A 22,633-nucleotide genomic window follows, 5' to 3' on the forward strand; every position below is an offset into this window, starting at 1 on the left:
TCATATACCTGTATGTGTAGTTTGGTATATTTTAAAAAATAGACTATTTTTTAGAGCAATTTTAGGTTCACAGCAAAACTGAGTGGAAAGGACAGAGTTTCCCTTTATCCCCCGCCCCCGCTCCCTGCCCCCATCCTTCCCCACTATCAACTTCCTGAACCAGAGTGGTTCATTTGTTATAACAGATGAACCTGCACTGACATATCACCATCACCCCAAATCCATAGTTTGTATTTGGGTTCCCTCTCAGTGTTGTACATTCTTTGGGTTTTGACAAGTGTATAATGACATGTATCCACCATTTCAGTATCATGCAGAATGGTTTCACTGCTCTAAAAATCCTCTGTGCTCTGCCTATTCATTCCTCCCCTCCATCCCTAGCAACCACTAATCTTTTTACTGTCTCCATAGTTTTGCCTTTTCCAGAACATCATATAGTTAGAATCATACAGGGTATAGCCTTTTCAGATTGGTTTCTTTCATTTAGTCATATGCTTTTAAGTTTCCTCCATGTCTTCTTATAGCTTGATAAGCTTTTCTTTTTAGCATTGAATCATATTCCATTGTCTGGTGTACCACAGTTGATTTATCCATTCGCCTACTGAAGGACGTCTTGGTTGCTTCCAAGTTTTGGTTAATTCTGAATAAAACTGCTATAAACGTCAGTGTTCAGGTTTTCTGTGGACATAAGTTTTCAGTTCCTTTGGGTAAACAGCAAGGAGCATGATTGCTGGATTGTATGGTAAGACTATGTTTAGTTTTGCAAGAAACCTCCAAACTGTTTTCTGAAGTGGCTGTACCATTTTTGCACTCCCACCAGCAATGGCTGAGAGTTCCTGTTGCTCCACATCCTCACCAGCAATTGGTGTTGTCAGTGGTCCGGATTTTGGCCGTTCTTACAGGTATGTAGTAGTTTTTCATTGTTTTAAATCTGCAATTCTGTAATGATACATGATGTGGAGCACCTTTTCATATGCTCATTTGCCATCTGTATATCTTCTTTGGTGAGTTGTCTGTTCAGGTCTTTTGCACATTTAAAAAATCGGATTGTTGATTTTCTTATTGTTGACTTTTAAGAGTTCTTGGTATATTTGGGATGACAATCCTTTATCAGTTGTGTCTATTGCAAATATTTTCTCTCGGTCTGTGACTGCATTTTTTAACATAAAAGTGCATGTTAAAATGTTACATTAATAGCTGATATTGCTTCTCAGGGCAGGGACAGTGTACCTTCATTTTTGTATTTCCAGGCCTAGTGCAGAGTGTGACATACAGTTGGTTCTCACTAAATATGTGGTAAATGAACAAAGACAGTTAATTTGCTTAATTTTTTTTTTTTTTTTTTTTTTTGGCCGTACCATGCAGCTTGTGAGATCTTAGTTCCCCAACCAGGGATTGAAACCATTCTCCCTGCATTGGGAGTGTGGGGTCTTAACCACTGGACCACCAGGGAAGTCTCTATAATTTGCTTAATCTTGAATAACCTCTCTTAAGGGAAAAAAATCTTTTAGATATATTTTTTTCCTCTCAAATAGAAACCATAACAGTAGAAGGGGAAAAAAATAGATTTGCTCACAGCATCTAACTTTTGGTTTAATTTGGCTTGTCTTTATATTCACTGTGAAATGAAACCTTACTGCAAATGAAATGCTGCACCTGAATTCAAGTATTCTGTCATTTTGTCCCTGCCCACAAATATTTGTTCAGGAAATACGATTTTTAGGAATCTGGTATTCTTTGCTCACTGGCTGAGCACGTGACTGAGGTAACTGGAGAGCAGGTCCAACCAATCCTGTGTGTGCTGTCACAGAGTTCGGGTCTTGGGCAGGTCAAGGTTCGCTGCGTTCCCCAGAGGAAAAGAAGGGAGGCAGAGGGCGCAGTGCATGTTCATGGGCCCCGGGATGCATTTTTTCCCAAGCCCTTTATAGAAATTCACAAAGGGGGTCAGGGTACACCTGTTTCCTATGAAGCTGGACTGTACTTTGTATGAGTTGCAAAGAAGGAAACAGGGATGGGTAATGCAAATAGGAAAGATAGGTGTCTAAAAACTTGGGGAGAAAAAAATACGTGCTTTCTTGGCTTAGGATGAGTAACAACAAACCAGTGGGACAGGAGAGAGAAAAGCCTTCCCCAGGGATCTTTCCATACACCTCCTGCATGGTAGGCGGGCTGTGGGGGGTGACATGATTCGGTACTGCTGTGTCATTCCAACAGTGGAATATGGCAGGAGTGCAGCGTCTGAGAGTGAGAAATTGCCTACTGTGATTGTTACATCCATCCATGTAAGCAGGTTTGCCTCAGCCTGGGCATGATTGACATTTTGGGCCAGGTAATTCTTTTTTATGGGGGTGAAGTCTATTCTGTGCATTGTAGGATGTTTAGCAGCACCCCTGGCCCCTATGCACTAGATGCCAGTAGCAGTCGCCCTCCCTGGTTGTGACAACCAAAGATGGCTCTAGGTATTGCCAAATGTCCCCCGGGAGGCAGAATCGCTGTTGCTTGAGAACCACTGATTTATAGGAAGAATTCAGTTCCCATCACAGTGCCTGGGAACAGTGTCTTCTATGTGAAAAATCACTGACTAAGGTATTAGATTCACCCTGGTGGACCAAATATTCATGGTTTCTGCCCATATGATGCTTAAATCTGATGGATGAGAAGATGGGTAGGTGGATGTAGGGTGTCTCAATAGGTAGATGTGATTTCTCTTAGTAATCAGCCAGTGTTTAAAAAAAAAGTCATCCGAGCTACTACCTTTCTAGCCAATCATGGGAGGTAAAAGCAACCCTTGTGTGAAGGTAGATCAAGTAGTCGACAATCAGAGCCTAATGACCTGGGAAAAAAAAAGTTATCTTTTATAAAAAATTGAGGTAGAGTCTATTACATAAGCTTCAGGTATACAGCTTAGTGATTCACAGTACTTAAAGGTTATACTCTATTTATAGTAATTATAAAATATTGGCTACATTTCCTGTGTTATACAATATATCCTTGTAGCTGATTTATTTTATATAGGGCTTAGCATTGCTTGACTCTGGATAACGTGACCACAAATTTCTTTGGCTTTCACCCTCACAATAATGCTACCCACTCTGCTTTTTAAAAAAAAAAAAATCTGTCATCGTCTCATGAATCCACAAATTTAGCCGCATTTCCCCTCTTTTCCGTAGCTTCATCATGCACTACAGGTGTTACTTTAGCACTTTCCCAAGTGGCCTCACCCAGAGATCAGCAAATTTTCTCTTCCTTTCCTGGATGTTGATTCATTAACGCGGGACTCGCGGCCAACAGCACTGTTAACTTGCGCCCGAACCAAGCTTCTCTAGCTTGTTTTCTCTGTAAGGCACATCCCAGCCTTCTTGCGCCTCAGGAACACTAGCTAGCACTTCAGCACTGCTGGGGGGATGGCATGGGCTGGGGAGGTGGGGAAGTGGTGGTGAACAGAAAGGCACAAAACTGCAAAAAGCATGGCACTATTAGATCGCAAAAAGGACGCTTGTTTACAGTGTTAAAGCCGAAAGGAGAAAACAGAGCCTCGCGTTTTTCCACCTCAGCTAGGAATGTGCATATTGGATGACTGAGCTTTTTCACCTCTCTGTACATGTTGGTGAGTGATCGTAAAAGTGCCACAAGTAATGCTTTTGGGGTCACGAATACATTTTAGTGAGTATGTGAATTTGCAAATACAGAATCCACGAATAATGAGGATTGATGGTATCTATATTTTTAACAAGTTCCCTATGGTATTGTGACACACAGCTAAGTTGAGGAAACTCGGAATTACATAATTTGTGAATGGGAGGTAGTGCTTCTCTTTGTGACAGTGCAAAAATTATAAAATTTTCTAAAGACATTTAGGTTTACTGTCCTGCCCCAATTAGAAAAGAAAAGTTTAAAGCTATGCCTATGCCTTGTGCTGCAACTGTGGCTATTACCATTGGTTGAGCTTCTGTGGAGGAAATAATTTTTATTCTTTTGACCTTAGATAAACAGAGAGATTAAAAAGAATCTTCTTTGTGATGGAAGTGTACAAAAATTAGGTTACCGCTGGAGAATTAAGATAGGAAAGGAAGCACAACTGGAATAATTCACTTTTGGAAAATCAACCGACACTAAAGGAGCAAAGATCAGTGTATGGTCAATATTTCTCTTTATAGTTGATGATCAGGAGAAATGAGATACTATCCTCATTTTTTTTTCTCCCTAAATTGAAAACAGAGGATCAAAAGATTCCTTGAATATGACATCTCCCTTTACTTCCTTTCAGCACTACTGTGATCACAATTACTTTCGATGCCAATTATCGTGTATTATTTGTCTCTCCTGCAGAATGTAAACACATTAGGGATTGTGTTTTTCTAATTCACCACCATGTCCCTGATACCTGGTACAGGGCCAGGTGCATAGTAAATGTTCAAAAAAAATGTGGTTGAACACATGTTTTTGAACGAGAAGGGAAAGGGGAAAGTGAATAAATACTTGTTGAACACTTACTGTATGCTAAGCAAGTTACTATTCCATTTATTCCTCACAACCTATGTGATAGATATTTTGAATCCTGTTCTTTGGTGAGAAAAACCAAGGCTCAGAGACACTTTGTAGGAAACCTGTGTCACTCCATCAGACATTACTAGTTGCCAGCTTACCTTCCATCTCCCCTTCTTCCTTGCTGGTAGACCCTCAATTGTGCTGAGTATATAGCACATCCCCTTACCCCTAACCCTTACATGCTTTAAAGGAAGGCATTCTTAGCCCACATTCCAAGTGTAAGTCCTGATGAATTTAAGACAATCTGGGTAAAGTTTTTCCCTTTGTAAGTGATTAATTTGGGGGTTGGCATGTGACTCAGTTCTAACTAATGCTTGGGGTTGGATATCCTGAAAAAGATTTCGAATTCCTAAGGGGACATTGAAAAAGGCAGAATCTCTGGATTTGGTGTTTCCTGGATATGATGCCTGGAATAAATACAGTCATCTTGTGACCCGAAATAGCAAAGTGGAGAAGCTGAAGAACCAGGGTCTGTGATGACATGAGTAAGCCTCTGAGTTAACTAACCTCAAAGTTACCCCACCCCTGGACTTGTCAGATTAGAAAATAAATTTCTATATTGTTTCAGGCATTTTGAGTCAGGGTGGTATTTCCAGATGAAGACATCCAAAGTGACATAATCAGGTACCTGGGAGTGGCAAGCCCAAATTTTTTCCTACATCTGGCTCTGTAGTCTATGTGTCCACTATCTTTCAGAAAGTGAAATCGTTCAAAACAAGGACCAGAAACTTCTGAGTCCCAAGGGGAACTGAATAATGGGCATTGTTCTAAACCATTCAGCTGTGCACTCTAGCACATTCTTCATACGCTTGACAATAGAATTATTCACCGTACAGGTATAGTACAACGTAATGCTTAAGTATATTTTAACTTGTATTTTCTTCTGTAATTGTCCCTGTCTTTCCATATGAATCCTAAATTCTCTGAGGGCAGCACACATGCCTTGTTTTTCCATAAATCTCTATTTGTCAGTTTCTTTTTTTCATTCTAACGGATGGAAACACAAAGTGAATTAACTCAAACAGTGAAGGATGAGATTTTAGCTCCAGACCTCAAGAAGGGTGGAGCTGGCCTCATGCATGAATGAACCCAGGAATGGCTTGTGACTTGTACACAAATCAGGGTTCGGCAGCTCACAAGGTTTTCCCTGGAACTTTATGCCTTCAGGTTTCCTTACTTGGTGGAGAACCAAGTAAGGCCATTTCCACATCACAGTCAAACAGCTCCTGACACATGAGAAAGGCAAGACTCTTCTTCAACTTCTACAGAAACATCCTGGAGAAGCCTCCCGATTGGTTGGGCTTATGTCCCATGGCCCTTCCTGGGCCAGTCACTGTGGCTAGGGCCAGTCACATTGGCTCACCCTGGGCTCTGTGTCCACTCCTGTGTTCAGAGGGGTGGATATCTTAAAGGAAAGAATTCTGGACAGAAAGGATAAGAGCTACCCCATCCTCCCAGGGCTTCTTTCCAGGCTCCTAGGTTAGCACTGGGTAAATAGTAGTCACTATAAGTACCTAGGGAGCTTGTGAACACAAACTTGTCTCTGGTGACAAATGAACACACACACACACACATACACAAACACACACACAGAGTGCACCCTTACAAGCTCTTTCCCAGTTTCAGAACTCCATGCAGACACTGTGGGAAGAGCTTCTGTACCCACATTTTAGAGTTGGGAACTTTTTACTCCCAACCCTTGATGGTGATCTTGATGATTGCCAGATAGCACGGACTTTACCCTCCACGCACCCCCCTCACCCCCCATCCCCGGTCCCCAGAAGGAATGTAGCAGGGAGAAAATTCCACAGTACCAACTCCCGCATGTCAACCTGCTGGACAGCACACAACCTCGGCGCCAGTAACATGCCTTTGCCTGTCTGCTTTGGGATTGAGGGTTCTCACTTTTGAACCATTTAGCCCCCAGCCTTTCCTCACAGCCCATTCAAGCCTGTTCAGTCTCCAGCATGGGAAAGAGAGAGGGGGCAGTGATCACTGAGGAACTTGGATGCCCTGGGGACACAGGCTGAACATGATAAAATCCCAGGGAACACTGATCTCCCAGCTCACCTGGCCTCGTGCCAAATGCAAGAGAGCCAAGGAAGAGAGGAAGCCATCCTACTTTCCTTTCCTTGTTCACAGACTAGTAAATAATACGGTGAATAGTGACATGCTGGAAACAAAGTGCTTAGTCCAGTTTCCACGTGGGTCTATCAGCCAAGATAATGATGTGAGAATTCTCGGCCAATCATTGCTCAGGACAGCCAGAGACAATTTCGATCTTGAGTTGTTAAAGGAGAGTTTTGGTTTCTTTACCTACTTTATGCAAGGATCATGTATACATTTTATAGTTGGAAAAAATGCTTAGTATTAATTTAAAGTAAGGTATGTTAGTATTGGCTTTTCCTTCACTGAAATTTTTAGTAGGAGGGAATAATACCTCTGTTGATATGGAGATCATCTTTGACATAAAAAGTGACTCCAGCAAAAGGCTTTTCTGTGTTTCTCAATGAAGAGCAAACCAAAGAATTCAAAAGAGTAAGAATATTTGCACCTCATCTTTTTTCCCCTCTATATTAGCTTCCCCTTTGTATTGTATTACTGTTGTAACAAATTACCACAAACTTAGTGGCTTAAAATAACACAAGTGTATTCCCTTATGGTTCTGGAAGCTAGAACTCTGAAATCAGTTTCACTTAGCTAAGGTCAAGGTGTCCACAGGGCTGTTTCCTTCAGTGTCTCTAAAGGAGAATTTGTTTCCTTCCCTTTTCTGCCTGGGCTGTATTCCCTGCATTCTTTGGCTCCCGGCCATCTTCAAAACCAGCAGAGTAACATCCTCAAATCTGCTTCTCTCTGACTGATTTCCCCTGTGTCCCTCCTTAAGGGCCCTATGAGCACATCAAGCCCACCCAGGGTAATCTGAGACAATCCCCCACGCCAAGGCCTTTAATTTAATCACATCTGCAATGTCATTTGCCATGAAGATAACATATTCGCAGGTTCTGGGGATTAGGATGAGGATATCTTTGAGGGTTGTTATTCTTGATTCATCCTAGTACACCCTTTTACTAAATTAACAATATAAATCAAGGGAGAATTGATGAATCAAGGGATATTTATTTTAGATTAGTGAAAAATTACTGAAAACATATAACCCATCAGGTGCTCCTCGTGGAGCTCCACAGTTTTTCTGTTAAAATTTTGTTGCCTGAAAAAAAACCACACTAAAGAGCTAAAAATTTTTTTGAAGTACAGTGTATAATAAAGTATACCTACCTTCAGTACAGCTGGGTTAATTTTTGCATCTGTGTGTGTATTTGTAAAACCATACCCACATCGGTATACCAAACAAGTCTAGCACCTCTGAAGTCTCCCTCACGCCCTTGCCAGTCGGTAACCTCCCACTTTAGTAGCTTCTGTTCCAACGGCAGCCACTACAGCTTTGTTTTCACCTGTTCTTCAACATACAAATGTATGAACTCTTCTGTATTTGCTTCCTTTTGCTCAATACAATGTCTCTGGAATATATGCATGTCGATGCAGGCAGCAGTAGTTTCTTCTTCTTCTTTTTTTTTTTTTAATTACTATGAATACCATAGTATTTTTGTATCCATTGAATGAATACCCAGCCTTTTATCCATTCTCCCTTTGATGGACATTTGGCTTGTTTCCATTTGGGCGCCATTATGAATAAACCTGTTATGAACATATTTGTGAATATTAAAAGATTTTAATAGATGGTTAAAAAAAGAAACCATGTCCTCAGGCACTGTGGAAGACTTTGAAATTTGGTTCATCTGTTAAGATTGGGATCAAATATGCCCCCCTGAACCAAGACGTCTTCTTCCACCCCAGTGAGTATCAGTGATTTGGGCCTCTACTCTCCCATGTCCGTGTATGGTATTCCTCCATCTCCTCACCTGGAAAAGAAAAGAAAATGACAATGAACAATTTTGGGGGTTCCCTTTGAGAAAAAACTTTTGCATATACTTCTCTGTAAACATATATATGCTTATGTTTGTTTATACAAAGGAATTAGACTCTACAAAGTTTTCTGTACCTTGCTCCTTTCACTTTTTGATAAATTTGTATGTATTTGGGTATCAGTATAAAGCATTGTTGTTTTTAAGGGCTATATAGCATGGATGAATTATAGGTTATTTAAGGAGACTCTCCAGTTAAAGGACATTTAGGTTGTTTCCAGTCTTTTTCTGTAATAGATAATTTTTCAGTGAATATCTTTGTATATTTTGGGAAACAGTTTAAAATGTATCCATAGGATTCCTAGCAATAGTATTATAGGTTTAATAATATTTACTTTTTAAATGTTGATAAAATTGCCAAATTATTTTCCAAAGATTTGTACTGTTTTGACCTCTTAACAAAAGAATATGAAAGTACCTATTTCTCGTATTCTAGCCAACCCTGAGCATCATCAAACTTTAAAATATTTGCTGTCTGCTAGAGGAAAAAATAATGATGCCTTAATTTGCATTTTTTGGGAGGATAATAGTTAAAATTCTTTTTCTTCCAGTTTTATTGAGTGACATACAGCACTGTACAAGTGTAAGGTGTACAGCATAGTGATTTTGACTTACATACCTCATGGCACGATTACCATAATAAGTTTAGTGAACATCCATCATCTTATATAGGTACAAACTAAAAGAAAAATATGATACACACACACTCATACACATACAATGGAATATTACTCAGCCATAAAAAAGAAATTTTACGATTTGCAACCGGATGGATGAACCTAGAGGGTGTTATGCTAAGTGAAGTAAGTCAGAGAAAAACAAATACTAAATGATTTCATTTATATGTGAAATCTAAAAAACAAAACAAATAAAGATAACAAAACAGAAACAGAATCATAGATACAGAGAACAAACAGGAGGTTGCCAGAGGGGAGGAGGTGGGGGAATGAGCCACATAAGTGAGAGAGATTAAGAGGTACACACTTTCAGTTACAAAATAAATGAGTCATGGGGATGAAATATACAGCATGGGGAATATAGTCAATAATAGTGTAATACCTTTGTATGGTGACAGATGGTAACTAAACTTATCATGGTGAGCATTTTGTAATATATGGAAATATCAAATCACTATGTTGTACATCAGAAGCTAACCTCGTGTTGATTTCTATTTTTTTTTTTTTCTTAATACTTATTTGGCTGCACTGGGTCTTAGTTGCAGCATGTGGGATCTTTGATCTTCGTTGCAGCATGCTGGATCTTTAGTTGGGCATGCGGGATCTTAGTTGCAGCATGTCGAATCTAGTTCCCTGACCAGGTATCAAACCCGGGCCCCCTGCATTGGGAGCACGGAGTCTTACCCACTGCACCACCAGGGAAGTCCCTGATTTGTATTTCTTTATGAGTGTGACTTAGGTTTCTTTCACTTTATATTACTTCTGTAAACTCTACTGTTATAAATTCTCACCCTTTTAAAATTAGGTTGCTTCAGACTCAGTTTTTTATTTATGAGATCTAGCTTTGAGATGTACTTAAATTTCTATTCATTAAATTTGGTATAGAATTGAAACTTGTTCAAAATCTGAAAAGTCTCAAAACAATGCGCTTTGAGCCACTTTTCCTGTTTTTTTAAAAAAAATTTAATGTAATAGAAATCTCTTGGTCACATGAAGGTCATCTAAATTTTTTGACACTCATTTTTCTATAATCACTGTCAAAATCACTTTTCATCTTTTCTTTCTTCTCTTTTCTGGCTTTTAAAATTTTGTATTCATCAACTCATTGATGCCACATTTAACATTAAGTAATACATAAAGCATTTCCTCTCATGTAGCAATGTTCTACTTGTAACGGGACTATCAGAAATGGAATGAAGTTAGCCAAAGTGTTCTTTGGGCAAGTGTCTCTATCTGCAGTTCCATTAATCCTGCAACCCCCATAAAATTGACCTTCCATTGTGGGCTCTAAATAACCCTAAACCAGGAGGATTTTAATCATTCTTCCTCTCTCATTTCCTGGTAGTGAGAATTCTTTCCAGTGTTTTACCTTTCTTGGACCTCAGTGCAAGGAAACTGGTCTTTCATAAAAACAAGTGCAGGTTTAGCTGTAAGGATGTTTCTCCCGGCATCATTTGGGTTTGAAATAATCCAAGTATTCAAATGAAGGGGAACAGTTAAATAAATTCATTCACCTGTATCATGAAATGTTCAGCAGTCATTCATGTGATGGTGTAGACCACAGTCTTCAAATTGTGCTCCCCAGAGCAGTTGCATCAGCATCAACTTGTTAGAAGTGCAAATTCTTGCCCCTCCCACCACCTACGGAAGTGGAGACTGGGCAACTGAGTGGGTGAAGACCAAACACCTTGTGTTGTATTGAGCTCTTCACATGCATGATCCAGTGTGAGAACCACCGTAGTAGACAGAAATTTACTGACATGAAAAGAGGGCCACAATAGAATGAGTTAAATAAAAGCAGATTACAAAAGGAGTATATACAGCATGATCCTAGTTTTGAAATATTCATACGTATATATGAAATGTATAGAAACAGATATGAAAAGGTGTACATTAAAATGTTGACAATGGTAATCACTGGGTGGGGAGGTTACAAGTGATTTCATTTCTTAAAACATTTTATTTGTACTTTCAAGCATTTTTACGGTGAATACAAATTACTTATGTAATATTAAGATAGAGCAAAATAAATACTCTCCATTTGGAAAGGTTTGGGACCCTTTGGGTCCCCGAGAGGGACCCATCTGTGCCCCTGAGTTTTACTTTCCACTTGGGGAATGTCTTTATTTCTGCTGCCATCAACAGACTGGTACGTGGAGAGCAGCATTTCCTTCTAAATCTCTCAAGCAGACAAACAAAATTGCTTTGACTTCCTTAGTATGGCTGGAATTTAAAAAAACATCTTGCCAAACATACTAAAAGATAACTGAAGATGAATAAGCCAGGAAATATGAGAAACATAAATTTCAGATCCTAGCACAGCTACCTGCTCCGTTTTCCACTTCATATTTGGCACGAGAATTTTCTATATTGTGGCTGTCAGAGCAGGATATCTCCGTAAACACTTCCTCATCCAGAGTTCTTCTGAAGCTACAGTCCCAGCTTCACATCTGAAGGCTGCATTTCCTCCTAAGTGATTGGCAGGACTCATGTTAGGCATGATTGATGAGCCCATGCTTCATGCACGACTCTGACTTTTATTTTGGGGGTTTGACCTTGCATGGGCTCTATATGCATGAATATGCAATCGCTTTGTAACAGATATAACTTCCTAGTCACATCATTCCACAAAATTCAGGAGTACAAAAATATAATTTTAATTTGAAATAAGTCAGTTTTATGTACAAGATCGTGGCTCCCATTTCTATCAGAGAAACATTTAATTTTGTTATTTCTGTGAATAAATTTCTTTGTTCTTGAAGAAGAGCCCAAGCTCTTGATATTTTGGATTCTTCAGAGTTAAAAAACAGCTATCCCATTAGGGGGATGCCTTTTTCCAGGGTTTTTCTTCCTCATCTCCTTCCCTCTCAGTTGGTTCTAAATTCCTGGATTCTTATGCCATTGCCAGTAATTGAGAGTGAGGAAGGAATCACCTTGCTTCTGGGTCTTTCTCTCTCGCTCCTCTGTTGGCCTTTGGCTCCCAGTGTTTCCTTGGCATTTGTGCGATACCCAGGGTGTTGTAAGTCATGGCAGATCTGCATGTGTGGATTATAGCGTTGGGACCCACGCAGATGCCACTGCCTCACGGTGACTATAATTTATTTAAAAATACTCAGCATAAATTTTGTGATATTTTGTATCTGCTTATTAGGTTAAGCCAAAACCTATGAAGTAATCCAGAATGCATAGTCAAAGAGTGATTAGCTAGGATTAAATCAGAGAAGGTTACCATCCAGAGGTGGCTTTGTCAAAGCAATTGTTGGTTAATCAGCACAGTGAATGTCAGAAAGGGGATTTTATTGGAGAAACTAGTAACTTAGTTTATTAGGAAACTTAATTACTTAGCATGATGATTCATAGAAGTGAGGTCTCATTGGTGATGCTAAAGGTATTCAAAATATGAGGACTGGCTAAAAATACCTTAAAGAGACTCCTTACTCTTGTGTGAACAGTGGGTGAGCCTTCAGGGAAACCTAAAATCTGGCTTGATCCCTGAGTGGTCCTTTGCCCAGCTATTGGTGTAGGAAGATTTCTGAATGATGCCAATTAGGAAGCATAGACTCCTGCTTCTGAAGAGTTTGCCACCTGTGAACATTTCCCGCAGTGTGGTTGGGTCACCTGAAGGGTTCAGAAGAGCTAAAAATCTCATCGAGCTAACAGGAGAGTGCCAACTCTTCGATGACCACTGATGAATATGTGTGTAACAAACATCTGTATAGGTGGCAGAATTTGGCCTGCGGTTGCTTTCCCTGTACCCTGATAGATGATGAGGGTGTACGTAAATCTCACTTCCTCAGACTTCTTTAATGGCTAGTATTTTCCAGCAGAAACAACCTAAAAGATTTATGGACTCATGATTCTCCCCATCCTGGGTGGACACAGCACAGCTTTAACGCAGGATTAGGGTGGAAGGCACTACAGTGCTGTTGGGCACCAGGAGGGGTTGAGATTTTGGGAACAGCACCTAGACAGAAAAGCTGAAGTAGATGCCATTAAAGGAACATTGGTGGGGCATCTCCTGGGTGGCTTCCTGTCAGTGGAAGTTAATAAAGGGGCAGCACAAGCACTATTTACAGTAGCCAGGACATGGTAGCAACCTAAATGTCCATGGACAGAGGAATGGATAAAGATGTGGTGCATATATACAATGGAATATTACTCAGCCATAAAAAGGAACAAAATAGTGCCATTTGCAGAGATGTAGATGGACCTAGAGATTGTCATACTGAGTGAAATAAGTCAGACAGAGAAAGACTAATACCATATGATATCACTTATATGTGGAAACAAACTTATGTAGAAAACAAACTTATGGTTATGAGAGATAAATTGGGAGATTGGGATTGACATATACACACTACTATATATACTATGTATAAAATAGGTAACTAATAAGGACCTACTGTATAGCACAGGCAACTCTACTCAGTACACTGTAAAGGCCTATGTGGGAAAAGAATCTAAAAAAGAATGGATATATATATATATGTATAACTGCTTCACTTTGCTGTACACCTGAAACTATACTCCAATAAAAATTTAAAAACAAAGGGGCAGCACAAAGGGGTCTAGCCTTGTTCCTGAGCAAGTGGAAGGGGTCTCCAGAAATAGCTGGGGAAACTTTGGTATGTGTGCTGCGATCCCATGACTCTGTGGATGGGGCCCACCCAGCCAGCGAAATGTGAGCATGATCAATGTTAATGCAATGGAAGACATTAGGGTTATGTTTTCTTAGGCCTTTGAGCCAACATATTAGTAACCGCCAGTGCTGCATTAAGACTTTCATGGCCCCTCAGCACTTATGCCTTCGTGGGTTCCTTCCTCCATAAAAAAATATTAACAATTACATTTTACAACTGCATGAGTATAAAGATGAATATAATCCAGACCGGGTTCATTATAATATGTTCACTTTTTTTTCTTTTGATTTTGAAAGAAATAAAAATTAAATCATTTTTGTGGGTCTCTCAAATCATCCTGTGCCCCAGGCGCTTTGCCGACTGTGACTAATGGATACGATGTCCCTGGTAACCGCTTTCCTCTGGTTTTTTTTTTTTTTCCCAGCAGCTTTCTCCTCTTCTCTCTCTTACGGCCCCTTCTGACTACTTCATTGATCTCTATCCAAATCGGCCTTTTCACTGACACTGGAAAGTTGCCTGTAAGCTGGCTATGTTTAATCATTTGCCAGCTATTTCAGTTTAAAAAAAACACGCACTCATTAAGTTATCAACTTGTTGTTTTCTAAAATGGATTTGCTATTTTGGAAAAAATATACCAGCTATGCACTCCAAATGGTTTTTCTTAAAAGCAGAGAGCTGTAGTTTTCTATGGGGTACCTGTGCATCAGCCCTAAAAACTTTTAGTTTTTTTTTTTCCCTAAATTCCAAACCCAGGTTGTTTGCGTAGGTTCAGGAACCAGGGAGTGCAGTTCTGTGGGCTCTGACATCCAGGAAACACCACAGTCAACCGAGTCAACGTACTTAACCTTCCCGCCAACCTGCCCTTGAGCCACCCCTTGTTCTAGTTACTCCTTGATGGGAAGGTGCTGTCAAAAAGTTGGCTCTCAGATGAAAAACGAAACAAAATAAAAACCCATGATGCTTTCAGAAAAGAACTATTTCCTTAGATTTCTGTATTTGTTCTCTCTGCGTTGCTTACGTTATACTGGCAAGAGGTTAAATGGATAAGATTGATTTCTTTAGGAGAGGGGTAACATTAGCCCACCCCCAGTTCTGAGGCAGGTTGAATGTAGAAAACCAAAAGTAGAAGAATGTTCTTATAATCCGCTGGAAATATTAAGGATGACCAGAAAAAAACCAATTACTGACATAAAATATAGAGTGATATGTAGAAAGTTTGATCTGAGTATGTATGAATCTTCCAAGAGCTTTGAAACTCATCATCATCCCTTTTGTAGGGTTAAAGTGATCATTAAGAACAGAATGGCGGTTGTTTGGCTCTCACTTGCCTCTCTAGTTTCATGTCTTACACGTTATTCCCTGTACCTTATGCTCCATCCGCCTCAAAATATTCATTATTCCCTGAGTATAAGAATATACTCCCTTTCAACTCAGCAGCACGTGTCCCTGCTTCTGCCTAGCGTGTGCCCTCTCCCCTGACACTTGCTCCCTCATCTGAGTACCTCCTTCTCATCCTTCCAGACAGCTCGCATGCCTCTCCAGCCTCTGGGCTCCCACGGCAATTAGTTCACTCTTCTATTGCGCCGCCTACCAAGGAAGATGGCAATTTATCTGTTTATAAGTCTGTCTTTTTTTCCCCACCGCACCAAACTAAAATTGCCTTGAGGGCAGTGACCCTATTTTATATGTCTTTTGTATTTCTAACATATGGCATAATAGTCAACATGTAGTAAGCGTTCAATAAAGGGGCCAAATGAATGATTTAACTAACAGAAACTGAATGAAGTCACTTCAACCTTTCCTTATTGTTCAAAGCTTCAAGGGATGCAAATCAAATATAGTGAAATAACGCATATGAGAGCGTTGGGCTGTAGGGGTTAAATCTCAGACTCTGGGGTTAGAGAAACGAGGTTTGCATGCCAGCTGTGTCACTTATTAGCCACGTATCTTTGAGTAGGTAACTGTCTCCGCTTTTTGGTTTCCTTATCTTTAAAATGAGGGTCATACTGGAACTTATCTCATGGGGTTTTTATGAAGATGAAATAAGATAGAGCAGCTTATAGAGTAACCAGCGTGGTGCCTGGCCCCATAGCAAGTGCTTGGTAAGTTTTCATAATGCGGGTGATGGAGAAGAAGGTGACTATGGTTACTAATATCGTGACTCTCACGAGGCCCATAATCTGACTCAGGAATTCACGCAGAAGGAAGCACAGAGAGATAAGGAGAGGAAACATACACATAGCTGGAGGTCTTGGAGATAAGAAAAGGACAAAATGGAAAAAAATATTTGAAGATGTAAAACAAGAATGAATACTTGCTTGAAATGAGAAAGTTTAGCCTACCTAATGAGAAAGTCCATCTTGTCTTCAGAAAAAACCGAGAGAAGAAAAGTTACTAAAAGTCAAGACTAACGAAAGAATCTGATGGGCATCAAAGCAGACAAAACAAGTGTACAGAAGACACCTTCCGCCTGCTGCATGCGTCTGCCCAGCAACGCTCAGTGCCAGAAACTAGCGACACAGTGTTTACGTGTTCTCAGGGAAGCGTGAATCCAAGCTGCTGTACGTGTGCAACTCTCCCTGTTTACCTGGAACAGAGGGGTTACCTGGGACACAGGACTTTCAGTGCTAAAACCTGATAGTCCCAGATAAATGAGGATGTTTAGTTACTGTGTACACAGCAGTCATGAACTTTTCATGAAAAAAAAAATGATTTGAGGATTTAAAAAAAAAGAAGATTTCTTGGCAAAATCTAGCCAACGGAGAGAAGAGTCAAAATTAAGAGGTCAGAAATATAAAAGGCTTTGTGAAAGAAATGGTAATAAGTGTCGACTATATTTATGTGTGAAATTAAAATGAAACTGCTGTGGAAGCTGTAAGCCAGCACCTCCTGCAAGTTTTATAAACCCTAACAAAGTACTATAACCATGCAAATAACAAATATTGAAAAGTAGAGAGAGAGAGAGAGTCAGGCGGTCCTGTACTGTGCTAATTTATCTTTCATAATAGGAAGTTGATTCTGTTTGAAATTGAAACGAGTAGAGAAAAAAAAAAGAAAAGAAAAAAACCCATGGTGACCGCCACCTTCTTAATGGCTTTACATCATGTTTTTACTGAGCCTTGAAAGGATCTTTTGGGAACGAACATACCTTATTGTAAGGAAACATTTATTTGCAGTTACACTTTTAATTCCTTTTTCTCCTTTTAAAGAAATATTAAATTTTAAACTTTTATCTTAAAAATAGCATTTATAATACAGGCATACCTCATTTTATTGCGCTTTATTGTGCTTCACAGATATTGCGTTTTTTAAAATAAATTGAACGTTTCTGGCAACCTGGCATCGAGCAAGTCTATTGGTACCATTTTTCCAACAGCATCTGCTCGCTTTGTGACTCTGTGTCGCATTTTGGTAATTCTCGCAATATTTCAAACTTTTTCTTTATTATTATATTTGTTATGGGGATCTGTGATCAATAATTTTTGATACTGTTATAACTGTTTTGGGGTGAGTGAACTGTATGCATATAAGGTGGTGAACTTAATAAACGTTGTGTGTGTTCTGACTGCTTTATTGACTGGCCTTTCCCCCATCTCCCTCCCTCTCCTTGGGCTTCCTGTTCCCTGAGACACAACAACACTGAAATTAGGCCAATTAGTAACTATACAGTGGCCTCTAAATGTTCAAGTAAGAGGAAGAGTTGCATGTCTCTCACTTTAAAGCAAAAGCTAGAAATGATTAAGCTTGATGAGGAAGGCAGGTCAAAAGCTGAGACAGGCTGAAAGCTAGGCCTCTTGCCCCAAACATTTAGCCCCATTGTGAAGGCAAAGGAAACATTCTTGCAGGAAATTAAAAGTGCTACTCCAGTGAACACATGAATAGTAAAGAAGTGAAACAGCTTTATTGCTGATATGGAGAAAGTTTTGGTGGTCTGGATAGAAGGTCAAACCAGCCACAACATTCCCTTCAGCCAAAGCCTAATCCAGAGGAAGACCCTAACTCTCTTCAATTCTATGAGGGTTGAGAGAGGTGAGGAAACTGCAGAAGAAAAGCTTGAACCTAGCAGAGGTTGGTTCATGAGGTTAAAAAAAGAAGCCACCTCCATAACATAAAAGTGCAAGGTGAAGCAGCAGGTGTTGATGTAGAAGCTGCAGCAAGTTATCCAGAAGATCAAACCTAAGATATTAATGAAGGTGGCTACACAAAACAACAGATTGTCAATGTAGCTGAAACAGCCTCCTATTGGAAGAAGATGCCATCTAGGACTTTCATAGCTAGAGAAGAGAAGTCAGTGCCTGGCTTCAAAGCTTCAAAGGACAGGTTGATAAAGCAACCCGAAGGTTTGAGAGGAAAGAAGTTCTACCATGGATAAAATGCTGTCAAACAGCATTGCCTGCTACAGAGACATTGTTCATGAAAGGAAGAGTCAGTGATGTGGCAAACTTCATTGTTGTCTTATTTTAGGAAATTGCCACAGCGGCCCCAGCCTTCATCACTTACCAGCCTACTCAGTCAGCAGCCATCAACATTGACCCTCCATCAGCCAAAAGATTATGACTCGCTGAAGGCTCAGATGATGGTTTGTATTTTTTAGCAAAACAGTATTTTAAAATTAAGGTATATACATTGTTTTTTTTAGACATAATGTATTACACACTTAATGGACTACAGTATAGTGTAAACATGACTTCCATATGCACTGAGAACCAAAAAATTCATGTGACTCACTTTATTGTAATATTTGCTTTATTGTGGTGGTCTGGAGCCAAACCCACAATATCTCAGAGGCATGTCTGTATATGCTTTTTATCTTTTGTCTATATTTCTCTCTGTATTTGCCTAGCTAGCCATGTAGAAGTTTTGAGCATAGTGGTCACTAAATATTGAGATTTCTTGTTGCAAGGTGTTTGGATTTGGGATGGAGGGAGATAAAAATTCTTCTTTCTGCTTTTTCAGTATTTTTAAATTTAAAAAACACTGTGATGGTTAATTTTATGTGTCAGCTTGGCTGGGCTACAGTACTCAGATATTTGGTCAACCATTATTCTAGATACCTCTGTGAAAGTATTTCTTTAGATGAGATTAACATTTAAATCAGTAGACATTGAGTAAAGCAGATTACCCTCCCTAATGTGGGTGGGCTTCATCCAATCAGTTGAAGGCCTGAATATAAAAAGACTGACCTCCCCAGAAAAAGAGGGAATTATGCCAGCAGACTGACTTTGGACTTGAACATCAACTCTTCCCTGGGTCGCCAGCCTGCTGCCATACCCTGTAAATTTTGGACTTGCCAGGCTCCCCAGTTGTGTGAGCCAATTACCTTAAAATACCTTTCTCTCTCTCTCTTTCTCTCCAGCTCTATCTATATAACATCCTATTGGTCTGTTTCTCTAGAGAATCCTAACTAATACAAGCTCCCAATGCACGTGTATGAGATCTATAAAAATAATAATATCATTATTTCTTTTTATAAAAAAGTTAAAGCTTCCATATGAGAAAATAGGTCCAGAAAAATTTAGGAAGGTATCCAAGGGAACTTCCATAGACCCCTTCCACAGTTAGTTAGTGGTGGAGTGGAGGCCAAAACCTGTGAATGACCGACTCAAGAGCTTACCCTCCTTTCCAATGAATTATGATCGTTATACTTATCTACTAAATTATGATATAGAAACAATAAATGCTTGGAGAATACAGAATATGAGATAGATCTTGATGGCTTTGTAGAATTACTGGAGTGGAGAGAAATGATGAGGCATTTGCAGGCAGTGAAAAGTGTTTAACTAAAGCTTTAGAGGAGAGAATGAACAAAATGCATCTGTGAGTTTAGGTGGTTGTGGGGCAGATATATTATTAAGTGAAAAAAATCAAGGCATGGAGCAGTAGGAATATATCACTCTTTTATTATATAAATATAAAATATGTATATGTATATATGTGTAGTCAGTTATAAAAATGTGTGTGTGTGTGTGTGTATGTGTGTCTGCTTGTGGGCACGTATCCACATAGGTATGTAAGGAAAACTCACCCACATTTCCAGGAAGAAAGAGCAGCCGTCATGCTTCCAAGACCTGAGCCCCTTATCCCAGAGGAGCAAATGAATACATCTGTTACTGAAAAGCGATGCTCCATTAAAATGATTCAGGCGGGTTTCACAAAAACTGTTAACAGCATTTTGTGGGAGGATAGGGGTAGAGACTTTCTTTTTTTCATTTTGTCCCCTTCCATAGTGTTCACATTTTTTTTTTATCATATGCATGAATTACTTTTGTAATAATAATTCTAAAAACTAGTTTAAGTTAAAAAGGAAAGGGTACTTAATGCCACTGAACTGTATACTTAAAAATAGTTAGAAAGGTAAATTTTATGTTATGTATATTTTAACATGAAAGAAAGGAAGAAAGAAAAGAAAAGAGAAAGAAAGAAAGGGAAAGAAAGAAAGAAAGAGAGAAAGAGGAAGGGGGGGCAGGAAGGAGAGGGAAGGACATCTTACACTGATGAATATAGGACTAAAAACAAATGTGTAAAAATTGTTCTCCTTTTCCTGAATTTGTTCAATTTTTGATGTGACATGTGCTAAAAAGAAAAAGCATGCTACTTGGACAGCTTTAAAAAGCCCCCCTAAACAGTGAAAAGAACAGTGTTTGGTGACAGTATTTTTGGTCACATTCCTGCTTCCAAGTTGGCCACGCGCTCCGGCTAAGGGCAGCCCCAGCGGGACTGCGGAGCCCACCTTCACGAAAAGCATCTCTGGATTTGAACCTCAGCAGGCTGCTCCCAGAAGCTGCCAAGCTCCCAGCATGGCATTGTCTGGAGCTGTGCCCACGTTGTTATTTCACTCACTCTTCCATTAAAAATCGAGACAAAATGAAAACATCCCAGACACCTGGGTTCCCTGCGTTAGAACTGGCCCAGCAAACCTCTCCTGGCCAGTTGCTCCCCCTCTTACCAGTGAAGGGGAGGGAGGAGGGGGGCAGGGTCCACACACTAGGCCACTGAGGGGAGGAATGCCAGAGCTGAAGCAGCTTGCGCTGCAGCTGGGCCAGACAGAGTCATCTAGGAAAGCTGGTTCCCTGTCCCCATAGTCAGCTGCCTGAAACTTCTAAGAGCTTCACACTGCCCTGAAGAGGCCCCGCCTGACCTGTCTCTTGCCTCCCTCTCAGGCCTCCTTTCCCGGCCGCCCCCCCCCCGTGTCAGGCAGACAGGACGACTTTGCCCACCCTCGCTGCTCTTCTGAGTGGAGAGGACAAGACCTGAGGCAGATATTTCGATTTTTAAAAAATTGTGATTAAAATATATGTAATGTAAAATTTACCATTTTAACCATTTTAAAGTCTATGTACAATTCAATGGCATTAAGTATATTCACAGTATTGTGCTTGACACAGCCTTTTGGTGCAGGGGACATTTGGAGACAGCCCACTTGATGCTGTAATTTTTCCCCAACTTTTTTATTTTTAAAAATTTCAAAAGAACAGAACATGAATCGCCATTCACCTGGATTCTCCATTTGTTAACATTTTCTTTCATTTCTCCCTCTCCCTCTCTCAGTGTGTACTAGTTTGTTTTTTTGCTGAAGCATTTGAGATTAAGCTACAGACATCATGATGACAAGTCACTGTTAAATGCTTCTCCAGGTACCTCATAAACACAAGGACATTTTTTTTCTTGAATCTAGAACACATACCTAGTCTTTGTGTGGGTGTGTGGGTGTGTGTGTTTCTTGACATTGACGTTCGAAGAGCCCAGTACAGTTATTTTGCCGAACGTTCCTTGATTTGGATTTGGCTGTTTGTTTCCTTGTGTTTGGATTCAAGTTAAGCGTTATTGGTAGAAAGATTATTATTTCAACACTAACAAGGGTATTGCAACTCAGTTCTGGCACTGACACCTGGAGTTAGCACGGATCCCACAAGTAGGGGGCACGGTTCCCAACAAGACAGCCTTCACTTCAGATGTCAGCTGTAAGTTCAGGGGATCCCCAGGCCACTCATACTCTGACCAACTAGCTACAAATTCAGAGGTTCTTAGGACTCCCTTGAGTTCAATAATTCACTAGAATGACTCACAGAATTCATAAAAATGCTATTGTAGAGGAGGAAAAATAATTTCCCCTCTACCCTTCTAGATTCTTGGCTAAAAGACAGATTAACAAGAGAAAAACAAACAAAAGTTTAATAACATGTGTACCTCCTGTATACATGAGAGATACCCAGGAAAACTGAGTAACTCCCCCAAATGGCCCAAGCCACCACCTTAAATACCATCTCCCACTAAAGAAAAAAGAAGATATTTGGGGCATGAGGGAGCCAGTTACGGGAGGTTACCGGACAAAGCACAGTAAACGAGGGTAAGGCTGTTATGGCGATTTAAGTCCACGCCTCCTCCATTGATAAGAGTTTCTAGAGTTTTAGTCATCCTCTTCCTGGTACAGAGAGGGAGACACCTTTACAAGGGAGGTTTCCCTCATAAATGTAAATGTCTCTTACAAAAAGGTGACCTCTACTTGGTTTTCAGAGCTTCTCTCATGTCTGCTTTTTTTTTTTTTTTTAAAGGACCATGTCAAGATAATCCTTATGCCACAGTGGCATATTTTGGGGTGGCAAGTTCTGCTCCCCTTCACTATACTTATTATTTTATTGTGAAGGATACAACCCAGGAACAGCTAAAGAAGAGACATATAGGGTGAGGTCTGGGAAAGCAGAGTTTCTGTGCCCTGTTCTTGTGGAATCAGAACGCATCACCTTCCTGGGACATCGATGTATTCACCAACCAGGAAGTTCCACTG

General features: G+C 40.0%; 1 protein-coding gene across 2 annotated transcripts in view; it reads left to right on the forward strand.

Annotated features, from left to right (window-relative positions):
• Positions 1-22,633, forward strand: part of GCNT1 (glucosaminyl (N-acetyl) transferase 1) — a 228,461-nt gene that overhangs the window by 80,083 nt on the left and 125,745 nt on the right. For both annotated transcript variants that reach the window (XR_009008731.1, XR_009008729.1), the window contains exon 4: positions 821-902. The gene's annotated coding sequence lies outside the window, so the exon portion shown is untranslated. The remainder of the gene's footprint in view (positions 1-820; positions 903-22,633) is intronic.

Source organism: Balaenoptera acutorostrata, chromosome 6, assembly GCF_949987535.1.
Source record: "Balaenoptera acutorostrata chromosome 6, mBalAcu1.1, whole genome shotgun sequence".
Taxonomy (NCBI): domain Eukaryota; kingdom Metazoa; phylum Chordata; class Mammalia; order Artiodactyla; family Balaenopteridae; genus Balaenoptera; species Balaenoptera acutorostrata.